The sequence below is a fragment of the Pan paniscus genome, chromosome 5 (assembly GCF_029289425.2).
Source record: "Pan paniscus chromosome 5, NHGRI_mPanPan1-v2.0_pri, whole genome shotgun sequence".
Lineage (NCBI taxonomy): Eukaryota > Metazoa > Chordata > Mammalia > Primates > Hominidae > Pan > Pan paniscus.
The window spans coordinates 48,726,682-48,740,036 of NC_073254.2; the positions used below are offsets into that span (position 1 = coordinate 48,726,682).

A 13,355-nucleotide genomic window follows, 5' to 3' on the forward strand; every position below is an offset into this window, starting at 1 on the left:
CTACTAAAAAGACAAAAATTAGCTGGGCGTGGTGGCGGGAGCTTGTAATTCTAGCTACTCAGGAGACTGAGGCAGGAGAATCACTTGAACCCAGGAGGCAGAGGTTGCAGTGAGCCGAGATCATGCCATTGCACTCCAGTCTGGTGACAAGAGTGAAACTCTGTCTCAAATATTAAAAAAAAAAAGGACCCTGGCTGGGTGCTGTGGCTCACACTTGTAATCCCAGCACTTAAGACAAGGAATGTATGAAAAATATCCCAGTGATCTTCTAGAGATGAAAACTACAATATCAGATTTAAAAAATCATACTGGACAGGATTAATCACACTGGATAGGATTAATGGCAGGTTAGATATTACAGAAGAAAAGACAAGTGAACTTGAGGGCATAGCAATAGAAACTACCTAAAATAAAACCCAAAGATAAAAAAATCCAAAAAAAAAAAGAAAAATGAAAAAAGGATCAGTGAGTTGCAGGATAACCGTAAGTGGCCTAATATATGGATAATTAGAGGTCCAAAAGGAGAAGAAAGAAAGGACAGAAAAATATTTGAAGAAACCATGACCAAAAGCTTTCCAAACTTGGGCCAGGCGCAGTGGCTCACTCCTGTAATCCCAGCACTTTGGGAGGCCGAGGCAGGTGTATCACCTGAGGTCAGGAGTTTGAGACCAGCCGGCCAACATGAAGAAACCCCATCTCTACTAAAAATACAAAAATTTGCCAGGCGTGTTGGCACATGCCTGTAATCCCAGCTACTTGGGAGGCTGAGGTAGGAGGATCGCTTGAACCCGGGAGGCAGAGGTTGCAGTGAGCTGAGACTGTGCCATTGTACTCCAGCCTGGGCAACAAGAGCAAAACTCCCGTCTCAAAAAACAAAACAGCAACAACAAAAAACTTTCCAAACTTAAAGATGGCTATAAACCTACAGACCCAGGAAGCACAATAAGCCCAAGCACAAGCAACATGAAGAAACTGTGCCAAAGCACATCGTAATCAAATTGCTCAAAGCCAGTGGTAAAGATGTTACACACAGAGGAACAAAGTTAAGAATGGCATAAGATTTCACTTGAAACAATCCAGGTGAAAAGATGGTGGAGCAACATCTTTTATTTTTTTATTTATTTTTATTTTATTTTATTTTATTTTTTTGAGACAGAGTCTCGCTCTGTCGCCCAGGCTGGAGTGCAGTGGCGCAATCTCGGCTCACTGCAAGCTCCGCCTCCAGGGTTCCCGCCATTCTCCTGCCTCAGGCTCCCGAGTAGCTGGGACTACAGGCACCCACTACCACGCCCTGCTAATTTTTTGTATTTTTAGTAGAGACAGGGTTTCACCGTGTTAGCCAGGATGGTCTCGATCCTCTGATCTCGTGATCCGCCCGCCTCGGCCTTGAAAATTGCTGGGATTACAGGCGTGAGCCACCGCGCCTGGCTAACATCTTTTAACTACTTAAAGAAAAAACTCTCGATCTAGAATATTGGGGGGAAAAAAATCTGTCAAAAACAAGAAATAAAGATGTTTTCAGGCCAGGCGTGGTGACTCACGCCTGTAATTCCAGCACTTTGGGAAGCCGAGGCGGGTGGATCACTTGAGCCCAGGAGTTTGAGACCAGCCTGGGCAGCATGGTCAAAGCCTGTTTCTACCAGAAATACAAACATTAGCCAGTCTCATAACCTGGTCTCAAAATAAATAAATAGATAAAAATTAAAACATAAAATTAAAAAATTTTTGAAAACGATGTTTTCAGACATACAAAACTGAAAGGAATCATCACCAGTAGACCTGCACTACAAGAACTGTTAAAGGAAATTCTTCAGGCAGAAAGGTAATTGTACCAAATAAAAATATGATCCGACAAGAGAAAGAAAGAGCATCCAAATCGGTAAAGAGGAAGTCATACTGTCACCTCCCACGTAGCTGAGACTACAAGTGCATGCCACCATGCCCAGCTAACTTTTTTTTTTTAATGTTTTGTAGAGATGGGGGGGCACTCATTATGTTGCCCAGGCTGGTCTTGAACTCGGGCTCAAGCAATCCGCCAGCCTTGGCTTCCCAAAGTGCTGGAATTACATGCATGGGTCACTGTGCCAGCCATGATCATCTCAATGGATGCAAAAAAATGCATTTGACAAATCAACACCCTTTTATGACTGAAAAATCAGCACACCAGGAATAAGGAAGTCATACTGTCACTGATATGATCTTTGACAAAGCAAACAAAAACATAAAGTGGGGAAAGCACACCCTATTCAACAAATGGTGCTGGGATAATTGGCAAGCCACATGTAGGAGTATGAAACTGGATCCTCATCTCTCACCTTATACAAAAATCAACTCAAGCTGGATCAAAGATGTAAATCTAAGACCTAAAACCATAAAAATTCTAGAAGATAACATCAGAAAATCGCCTCTAGACATTGGCTTAGGCAAAGACTTCATGACCAAGAACCCAAAAGCAGATTCAACAAAAGCAAAGATAAATAGATGGGATTAATTAAACTAAATAGCTTCTGCACAGCAAAAGAAATAATCAGCAAACAGACAATCCACAGAATGGGAGAAAATCTTCACAATCTATACATCTAACAAAGGACTAATATCCAGATTCTACAAGGAACTGAAACAAATCAGCGAGAAAAAAACCAAACAATCTCATCAAAAAGTAGGCTAAGGAATGAATAGACAATTCTCAAGAAAAAGATATGCAAGTGGCCAACAAACATGAAAAAATGCTCAACATCACTAATGATCAGGGAAATGCAAATCAAAACCACAATGGGATACCACCTTACTCCTGCAAGATGGCCATAATTTTAAAAATCAAAAAGTAGGCTGGGCATGGTGGCTCATGTCTGTAATCCCAGCACTTTGGGAGGCCAAGGCGAGCAGATCATGAGGTCAGGAGATCGAAACCACCCTGGCTAACCCAATGAAACCCCGTCTCTACTAAAAATACAAAAAATTAGCCGGGTGTGGTGGCATGCCCCTGTAATCCCAGCTACTTGGGAGGCTGAGGCAGGAGAATCACTTGAACCTGGGAGGTGGAGGTTGCAGTGAACTGAGATCGTGCCACTGCACTCCAGCCTGGGCGACAGAGTGAGACTGACTCTGCCTCAAAAAAAAAAAAAAAAAAAAAAAGAAACACAATAGATATTGGCATGGATGTGGTGAAAAGGGAACACTTTTACGCTGCTGGTGGGAATGTAAACTATACGACCACTGTGGAAGACAGTGTGGATATTCCTTAAATAACTAAAAGTAGATCTACCATTTGATTGAGCAATCCCACTACTGGGTATCTACCCAGAGTAAAAGAAGTCATTATATGAAAAAAAGACACTTGCAGCTGGGCTCAGTGGCTCAGCACTTTGTAGTCCCAGCACTTTGGGAGGCCGAGGTGGACGGATCACCTAAGGTCGGGAGTTTGAGACCAGCCTGGCCAACATGGTGAAACCCCGTCTCTACTAAAACTACAAAAATTAGCTGGGCGTGATGGCACACACCTGTAGTCCCAGCTACTTTGGAGGCTGAGTCACGAGAATCGCTTGAACCCAACAGGTGGAGGTTGCAATGAGCCGAGATCACGCCACTGCACTCCACTCCAGCCTGGGCAAAAGAATAAGACAGAGCAAGACCTTGTCTCAACAAAAAAAGAAAGAGAAACAATACACTTGCACACACATGTTTATAGCAGCACAATTCGGAATTGCCAAAATATGTAACCAGCCCAAATGCCCATCAATGAATGAGTGAATAAAGAAAATGTGATATATATACATACCATGGAATACTATGATATATATATATACACCATGGAATACTACTCAGCCATAAAAAGGAATGAAATAATAGGATTTGCAGCAACCTGGTTGGAGTTGGAGACCATTACTCTAAGTGAAGTAACTCAGAAATGGAAAACCAAACACCATATGTTCTCACTTGTAAGTAGGAGCTAAGCCATGAGGATGCAAAGGCATAAGAATGATACAGTGGACTTTGAGGACTTGGGGGAAAGGATGGGAGGGGGGTGAGGGATAAAAGACTACACATCGGGTACAGTGTACACGACTCAGGGGATGGGTGCACCAGAATCTCAGAAATCACCACTAAAGAACTTACCAAACACCACCTGTTCCCCAAAAACCTACTGAAAAAAAAAATTCAAAAAAAAATGGACCTATCCAAAGGAATGAAGAATACTGAAAATGGTAGCTATGTGAGTATGTATATATGTAAATATATATATATGTGTCAGTATGTATATATGTACAAACATATATGCCACACACATATACACATATATTCCCCCCACCACCACCATTTTTGTTTGTTTGCTTTTATTTATTTATTTTTTTGAGACAGAGTTTCACTCTTGTTGCTCAGGCTGGAGTGCAATGGCGCGATCTTGGCTCACTGCAACCTCCGCCTCCCAGGTTCAAGCGATTCTCCTGCCTCAGCCTCCTGAGTAACTAGGATTACAGGCACCCACCACCACGCCCGGCTAATTTTTGTATTTTTCGTGGAGACGGGGTTTCACCTTGGCCAGGCTAGTCTCAAACTCCTGACCTCAGGTGACCCACCCGCCTCAGCCACGCAAAGTGCTGGGATTACAGGCATGAGCCACCACGCCTGGCCTGTTTGTTTTTAGAGACCAGTTCCCCCTATGTTGCCTAGGCTGGTCTAGAACTCCTTGGTTCAAGCAATCCTCATGCCTCAGCCTCCCAAGTAGCTGGGATTACAGAAGCATGTCACTGTGCCCCGCTTGCCCTGTCTGTTAGTTAAATCTTTTTAAAGAGGTAATTGAGGCCAGGTACGGTGGCTCACACCTGTAATCCCAACACTTTGGGAGGCCAAGGCAGGCCAATCACCTGAGGTAAGGAGTTTGAGACCAGCCTGGCTAACATGGTGAAACCCCGTCTTTACTAAAAATAGCCGGGTGTGGTGGCACGCACCTGTAGTCCCAGCTACTCAGGGAGACTGAGGCAGAAGAATCGCTTGAACCCAGGAGACGAAGGTTAAAGTGAGCCAAGATCGTACCACTGCATTCCACCCTGGAAGACAGAGTAAGACTCCATCTCAAAAAAAGAAAAAAAAAAGTAATCGATTGTAAAAAACAAAACAAAAAGCCCAATACTGTATTGTGGGACTTTTGCACATGGAACATTTATCAAGACAGACCATATTCTGAGCCATAAAACAAGTCTCAGCCAGGTGTGGTGGCTCACGCCTGTAATCCCAGCACTTTGGGAGGCCAAGGCGGGTGGATCACCTGATGTCAGGAGTTCCAGACCAGCCTGGCCAACATGGTGAAACCTCGTCTCTACTAAAAATGCAAAAATTAGCCAGGTGTGGTGGCACATGCATGTGATTCCAGCTACTTGGGAGCTGAGGCAGGAGAATCACTTGAACCCGGGAGGCGGAGGTTGCAATGAGAAGAGATCATGCCACTGCACTACAGCCTGGGTGACAAGAGTGAAATTCTGTCTCAAACAAAACAAAACAAAAAACAAGTCTCAATAAATATAAAGGATTCAATTTAATGTATTACTTTAATAGCATAAAGGTTGGGAAAGAAATGGGAATATACTACTGTATTCATATATATATGAGGTTGTATAATATCACTTAATGATAGACTGTGGTGAGTTAATGATGTATAGTATGAACCCTAAAGTAACTAATAAAGTAACAAAGAGTTATAGATACCAACAAAGAAAATAAAGTGGATATAAAATAAGAAATCTAAAAAAAAAAAAAAAGCAGGAAAAGAGGAACAGGGGAACCAAGAACAGATAAGACAATTAGAAAACAAATAGCAAAGGCCGGCACGGTGGCTCACACTGTAATCCCAGCACTTTGGGAGGCCAAGGCGGGTGGATCACCTGAGGTCAAGAGTTCAAGACCAGCCTGGCCAACAGGGAGAAACCCCGTCTCTACTAAAAATACAAAAATTAGCCAGGCATGGTGGCAGGTGCCTGTAATCCCAGCTACTTGGGAGGCTGAAGCAGGAGAATGGCGTGAACCCAGGAGGCAGAGCTTGCAGTGAGCCGAGATCTTGTCACTGCACTCCAGCCTGGGCGACACAGCAAGACTCTGTCTCAAAAAGAAAAAAAAAAAAAAAAGTAAATGGGAGCCAGGCGCGGTGGCTCACGCTTGTAATCCCAGCACTTTGTGAGGCTGAGGCGGGCGGATCACAAGGTCAAGAGTTCGAGACCAGCCTGGCCAACACAGTGAAACCCTGTCTCTACTAAAAATACAAAAATTACCTGGGCGTGGTGGCACACGCCTGTAATCCCAGCTACTCGGGAGGCTGAGGCAGGAGTATCGTTTGAACCCAGGAGGCAGAGGTTGCAGTGAGCCAAGATCACACCACTGCACTCCAGCCTGGGTGACAGAACTAGACTCCGTCTCAAAAAAAAAAAAAAAAAAAAAGGCCGGGCGTGGTGGCTCAAGCCTGTAATCCCAGCACTTTGGGAGGCCGAGGCAGGCAGATCACGAGGTCAGGAGATCGAGACCATCCTGGCTAACACGGTGAAACCCAGTCTCTACTAAAAATACAAAAAATTAGCCGGGCGCAGTGGCGGGCGCCTGTAGACCCAGCTACTCGGGAGGCTGAGGCAAGAGAATGGCGTGAACCCGGGAGGCGGAGTTTGCAGTGAGCCGAGATAGCGCCACTGCACTCCGACCTGGGCGAAAGAGCGAGACTCCGTCTCAAAGAAAAAAAAAAAAGTAAATGGGAGGCTAGGTGTGGTGGCATTTGCCTATAATCCAAGAACTTGGAGTGGCTGAGGTGGGAGATTTGCTTGAGCCCAGGAGCTCAAGACAAGCCTGGGCAACATAGGAAGACCCTGTCTCTACCAAAAAAAAAAAAAAAAAAAAAAGCCCAGCGTGGTAGCACATGCCTGTAATCCTAGCTACCTGGAGGCTAAGTTGGGAGGATCACTTAAGGCCAGGTGGTTGAGGCTGCAGTGAGCTGTGATCGCACCACGGCACTGCAGCCTGGGTAGCAGAGTGAGACTCTGTCTCAAGAAAAATAATAATGATAATAAAGTAAATGGTTTAAACAACCTATTTAAATATCAGAGATTTTTAGACTGGATAAAAAAGCAAGATTCAATATATGCTGCCCACAAGAATGCATTTATTTATTTATTTATTTTGAGACGGAGTCTCGCCCTGTCACCCAGGCTGGAGTGCAGTGGCACGATCTTAGCTTACTGCAAGCTCCGCCTCCCGGGTTCATGCCATTCTCCTGCCTCAGCCTCCCGAGTAGCTGGGCCTACGGGTGCCCGCCAACACGCCTGGCTAATTTTTTGTATTTTTAGTAGAGACGGGGTTTCTATATATATATTATATATTATATAATCGATTATATATCTATTATATATTATATAATCTATTATATATTATATATATAATATAGATATATAATTATATATAATTACTATATATATATAGCCATCTCAAAAAAAGGTAAAAATGGTAAATTTTATATTTTATATATATACACATATATATACATGTATACATATGTGTGTGTGTGTGTGTGTGTGTGTATATATATATATTTTTTTTTTTTTTTGAGACAGAGTCTTACTCTGTCACCCAGGCTGGAGTACAGTGACATGATCTCAGCTCACTGCAACCTCTGCCTCCTGGGTTCAAGCAATTCTCGTGCCTCAGCCTCCTGAGTAGCTGGGATTACAGGCGCGCACCACCACGCCTGGCTAATTTTTGTATTTTTAGTAGAGATGGGGTTTCTCCATGTTGGCCAGCCTGGTCTCAAACTCCTGACCTTAAGTGATCCACCCACCTCGGCCTTCCAAAGTGCTGTGATTACAGGCATGAGCCACCATGTTTGGCCTATTATTTATATTTTACCACTCAGAATACAAGACAGAGATTGGCAGAATGGATTTTAAAATGATCCAACTACTCTTGAACAGACATTTATCCAAAGAAGAAAGACAAATGGCAAATAAGCAAATAAAAATATGTTCAACATCACTAATAATTAGGGAAATGCAAATCAGAACCACAATGGGTCAGGCATGTTAGTTCATGCCTGTAATTCCAGTATTTTGGGAAGCTGAGATGGGAGGATTGCTTGAGCCCAGGAGTTCAAGATCAGCCTGGGCAACGTTGTGAGACGCCCATCTCTACCAGAAAAAAAAAAAAAAAAAATCAAAACCACAATGAGATACCACTTCATACCCGTTAGGATGGATATTTTCTAAATAATACATTTTTTAAATAATATATTTTTAAAAAACAGAAAAAGTGTTCATGAGCATGTGAAGAAATTACAACCCTTGTACCCTGCTGATGGGAATGTAAAGAGATGCAGCCACTAAGGAAAACAGTATGGAAGTTCCTCAAAAAATTAAAAATAAGCCAGGCGTTATGGTGTGTGCCTGTAGTCCCAGCTACTTGGGAGGCTGAGGTAGGAGAATTGCTTGAGCTCAGGAGTTTGAAACCAGCCTGGACAACATGGGAAGACCCCGTCTTTAAAAAAAAAAAAAAAAGAATTACCATATGACTCAGCAATTACACTTTTTTGGATATTGTATTAGTTCATTTTCATGCTGCTGATAAAGCCATACCCAAGACTGGGAAGAAAAAGAGGTTTAATTGAACTTACAGTTCCACATGCCTGGGGAGGCCTCAGCATCACGGTAGGAGGCAAAAGGCACTTCTTACATGGTGGCGGCAAGAGAAAAATGAGGAAGAAGCAAAAGAGGAAACCCCTGATAAACCCATCAGATCATGTGAGACTTATTCACTATCATGAGAATAGCACGGCAAAGACCAGCCCCCATGATTCAATTATCTCCCCTGGGATCCTCCCACAACACATGGGAATTCTGGGAGATACAATTCAAGTTGAGATTTGGGTGGGGACACAGCCACACCATATCATTCTGCCCCTGGCCCCTCCAAATCTCATGTCCTCACATTTCAAAACCAATCATGGCTTCCCAACAGTGCCTGAAAGTCTTTTTTTGTTTTTTTGTGTTTTTTTTGAGACGGAGTCTTGCTCTGTCACACAGGCTGGAGTGCAGTGGCACGATCTCAGCTCACTGCAAGCTTCGCCTCCCAGGTTCACGCCATTCTCCTGCCTCAGCCTCTGGGGTAGCTGGGACTAGAGGCGCCTGCCACCACGCCCAGCTAATTTTTTGTATTTTTTTGTTTTTATTAGAGACGGGGTTTTACCGTGTAAGCCAGGATGGTCTTGATCTCCTGACCTGGTGATCCGCCCGCCTCGGCCTCCCAAAGTGCTGGGATTACAGGTGTGAGCCACAGCGCTGGGTCTCAAAGTCTTAACTCTTTTCAGCATTAACCCAAAAGTCCACAGTTCAAAGTCTCATCTGAGACAAGGCAAGTCCCTTCCACCTATGAGCCTATAAAATCAAAAGCAAGCTAACTACTTCCTAGATACAATGGGGTGTACAGGTATTGGGTAAATACAGCTGTTCCAAATGGGAGAAATTGGCCAAAACGAACGGGTTACAGGGCGCATGCAAGTCTGAAATCCAGCGGGACAGTCAAATTTTAAAACTCCAAAATGATGTCCTTTGACTTCAGGTCTCATATGCAGGTCACGCTGATGCAAGATAGGGGTGCCCACGGTCTTGGGCAGCTCCGCCTCTGTGGCTTTGCAGGGTACAGCCTCCTTCTGCTGCTTTCACAGGCTGTCGTTGAGTGTCTGTGTCTTTTCCAGGTCCACGGTACAAGCTGTAGGTGGATCTACCATTCTGGGGTCTGGAGGATGGTGGCCCTCTTCTCACAGCTTCACTAGGCAGTGCCCCAGGAAGGACTCTGTGTGGGGGCGCCGACCCCACATTTCCCTTCCACACTGCCTTAGCAGAGGTTCTCCATGAGGGCCCCGCCCCTGCAGCAAACGAATCAGATCTTGTGAGACTTATTCACTATCGCGAGAATAGCATGGGCAAGACCGGCCCCATGATTCAATTACCTCTCTCTGGGCCCCTCCCACATCACGTGGGAATTCTGGGCGATACAATTCAAGTTGAGATTTGGGTGGGAACACAGCCAAACCGTATCTGATATTATCCAAAAGAACTGAAAGCAGGGATTTGAACAGATATTTGTACACCCATGTTCACAGCATTCACAACAGCCAAAAGGTGGAAGCAACCCAAGTGCTCATCAACAATAGAATGAATAAACAAACTGTGGTATATAAATACAATGGAATATTTTATTCAGCCTTCAAAAAGAATGAAATTCTCACACGTGCTACAACAGAAATGAACCTGGAAGACAGTATGCTAAGTGAAATAAGCCAATCAAAAAAAGAACAAAAACTGTATGATTCCACTCATATGAGGTACCTAGAATAACCAAATTCATAGAAAGAATAGGACTTTTCAGGGACTAGGAGGAGAGGAGAATGAAAGTTATTGTTAAATGTGTACAGAGTTTCAGTTTGGGAAGAGGAAAAAGGTTCTGGAAATTGATGGTGGCAATAGTTGTACAGTGTGAATGTACTTAATGCCACTGAAATGTAGCCTGAAAAATGGTTGAAATGTTTATTTTATTTATTTATTTATAGATGGAGTCTCGCTCTGTTGCCCAGGCTGGAGTGCAGTGGTGTGATCTTGGCTCATTGTAACCTCCACCTCCAGGGTTCAAATGATTCTCCTGCCTCAGCCGCCTGAGTAGCTGGGATTACAGGCATGGGCCACCATACCCACCTAATTTTTGTATTTTTTTAGTAGAGACAGGCTTTCACCATGTTGGTCAGGCTGGTCTCGAACTCCTGACCTCATGATCTGCCTACCTCGGCCTCCCGAAGTGCTGGGATTACAGGCATGAGCCACCATGCCCAGCCAGAATTTTTTTTTTTTTTTAGTTTAGTTTTTGAGATGGAGTCTCGCTCTGTTGAAAAAAACAGAAAAAGTGTTTTTTCTGAGCCACCATGCCCAGCCTTGAAACGGTTTTTAAAATCCAAGTGGCTGGGCGTGGTGGCTCAGGCCTGTAATCACAGCACTTTGGGAGGCCGAGGTGGGTGGATCACCTGATGTCAGGAGTTCAAGACCAGCCTTATCAACATGGTGAAACCCTGTCTCTACTAAAAATACAAAAATGAGCAAGGCATGGCGGCACGTGCCTGTAATCCCAGCTACTAAGGAGGCTGAGGCAGGAGAATCACTTGAACCAGGGAGTCAGAGGTTGCAGTGAGCCGAAATCATGCCACTGCACTCCAGCCTGGCGACAGAGCGAGACTCTGTCACAAAAAAAAAAGAAAAAGAAAAAAAAGAAAATCCAAGTACATTAAGTATATGCTATTTATAAGAAACTTTAGGCCGGGTGCGGTGGCTCACGCCTGTAATCCCAGCACTTTGAGAGGCCGAGGTGGGTGGATCACGAGGTCAGGAGATTGAGATCATCCTGGCTAACACGGTGAAACCCTGTCTCTACCAAAAATACAAAAAAATTAGCCAGGCGTGGTGGCGGGCACCTGTAGTCCCAGCTACTCAGGAGGCTGAGGTAGGAGAATGGCGTGAACCCGGGAGGTGGAGCTTGTGAGGCAGGAGAATGGCGTGAACCCAGGAGGTGGAGCTTGCAGTGAGCCGAGATAGCGCCACTGCACTCCAGCCTGGGTGACAGAGAAAGACTCTGCCTCAAAAAAAAGAAAAAAGAAAAAAAAAAGAAACTTACTTTAGACTCAAAGACACAAATAAATTGAAAGTGGAAGGATGGGAAAGGTATCCCATGAAGAGTGTAAAGAGAGAAAAATGGCTATACTAATATTAGACAAAATCGATTTTAAGTAAAAAAGTGTTACACAAGATAAAGGAAGAAATTTTATAATGATAAAGGAGTCAATTCATCAAGAAGATACGGCAACTATAATAACATACATGTTGAACAACAGAGTCCCATAATATATGAAGCAAATATTGGCAGAGTTGGGGGCAGAAATAGTTTTCAAAAAAGAATTAAAGATATTTAATTTTTAAGAGAATATGGCACAACTGAAATTCTCATGCATCACTGGTAGTGGTGTGGCATGGTACAACCACTTTGGAAAACTGTTTAGAATTTTCTTATAGATTTTTTTTTTTTTTTTTTTTTCTCAGCCAGGCGTGCTTTATGGACAATGTGCTCCTCAGGCCTTGACCGCGTACTTCCCCAGCGGGTACAGCCGCTCCTTCCGCTGCTGCTTCTTGGTCTTCGGGTTCTCCTCATGCTTGTTGAGCCGGCGGCGCATGGCGCGTGTCTTCTTAGGCCGCAGGTCCAGGGGCTTGTAGTTCCTGCCCTTGTAGAATTTCCTGAGGTTTTCTTTCTGAGTCTAGTTAATAACTGTGAGAACACAGGCAATGGATTTGCGGACGACTCGGATCTTAGAGAGCTTGGAGGCCGCACCGCCTGTCACTTTGGCGACGCGCAGCTGGGACAGCTCCACCTTCAGGTCGTCCAGCTGTTTCAGCAGCTCCTCCTTCTTCCCGCGAAGATCTCGAGCCTTGATCTTGGCCATTGCTGCACAGGCCGCCGACGCCGCCGCGCCGCCCGCTCCGAGGCAAAGAGCATAGATTCAAATATAAACTTACCTAATGATACAGCAAGTGCACGCCCAGAAAAAAATGAAAATATATGTCTTCAACAAATGTGTACAAAAATATTTATAGCAGATTATTATTTTTTGAGACAGGGTCTCACTCTGTCACTCAGGCTGGAATGCAGTGGCGCTATCTTGGCTCACTGCAGCCTTCGCAGCCTGGGCTCATGTGATCCTCCCATCTTCACTTCCTTGAGTAGGTGGGATTACAGGTGTGTGCCACCATGCTTGGCTAATTAAAAAAAAAATTTGTAGAGGTGAAGTCTCACTATATTGCCTAAGCCAGTCTAGAACTCTTGAATTCAAGTGATCCTCCCACCTAGGACTCCCAAAGTGCTGGGATTACAGGCGTGCACCACGGCGCCTGGCCTGTAGCAGCATTATTTTATTTAGTTACTATTTAAATTTTTTAATTTTTGACAAATTATAATTTTACATCTTTAAGGGGTACAAAGTGATATTATTATATATGTTTATAGTTTGGAATTATTGAATCAAGCGAATTACATATCCATGTCCTTAAATACTTACCATTTATTCCTCCTGTCTAACTGCAACTTTATACAATTTGACCAACATCTCTCCATTCCCCCTACGCGTGGCCTCTGGTAACCACCAATATACTCTTTGCTTCTTTTTTTTTCAGATGGAGTCTCGCTCTGTCGCCCAGACTGGAGTGCAGTGGCGCGATCTTGTCTCAGCCTCCCGAGTAGCTGGGATTACAGGCGCCCGCCACCGCACCCAGCTAATTTTTTGTATTTTTTAGTAGAGA

General features: G+C 44.1%; 1 long non-coding RNA gene and 1 pseudogene across 1 annotated transcript in view; one reads left to right on the forward strand and one right to left on the reverse strand.

Annotated features, from left to right (window-relative positions):
- Positions 1 to 13,355, forward strand: part of LOC129397951 (uncharacterized) — a 31,303-nt gene that overhangs the window by 2,155 nt on the left and 15,793 nt on the right. The gene's annotated exons all lie outside the window — the stretch shown is intronic.
- LOC134730493 (large ribosomal subunit protein uL29-like) lies at positions 12,106 to 12,622 on the reverse strand (annotated as a pseudogene).